This window comes from Cryptotermes secundus, unplaced genomic scaffold (assembly GCF_002891405.2).
Source record: "Cryptotermes secundus unplaced genomic scaffold, Csec_1.0 scaffold707, whole genome shotgun sequence".
Classification (NCBI taxonomy): domain Eukaryota; kingdom Metazoa; phylum Arthropoda; class Insecta; order Blattodea; family Kalotermitidae; genus Cryptotermes; species Cryptotermes secundus.
The window spans coordinates 83,971-84,210 of NW_019739968.1; positions in this window are offsets into that span (position 1 = coordinate 83,971).

Genomic DNA, 240 nt, shown 5'->3' on the forward strand with positions numbered 1-240 from the left:
TCAGATTTGAAAATAACACACTTTACTTTAAAGGGACTGCCATTATAAAGATTTTGTATATTTGATTAAATTATTCCTCATAGCAAAGTCTTTACCACCTTATTCTCTTATAAGTCATATTTCTGAGAGTTTGATCTGCTTTTCAAACATTTAACATATCCTACATAACTTGTGTACTGATAAGATTTATAATAAAATTGTATATTGATGTAGTTTCATAAGTAATGAATGATGATGACA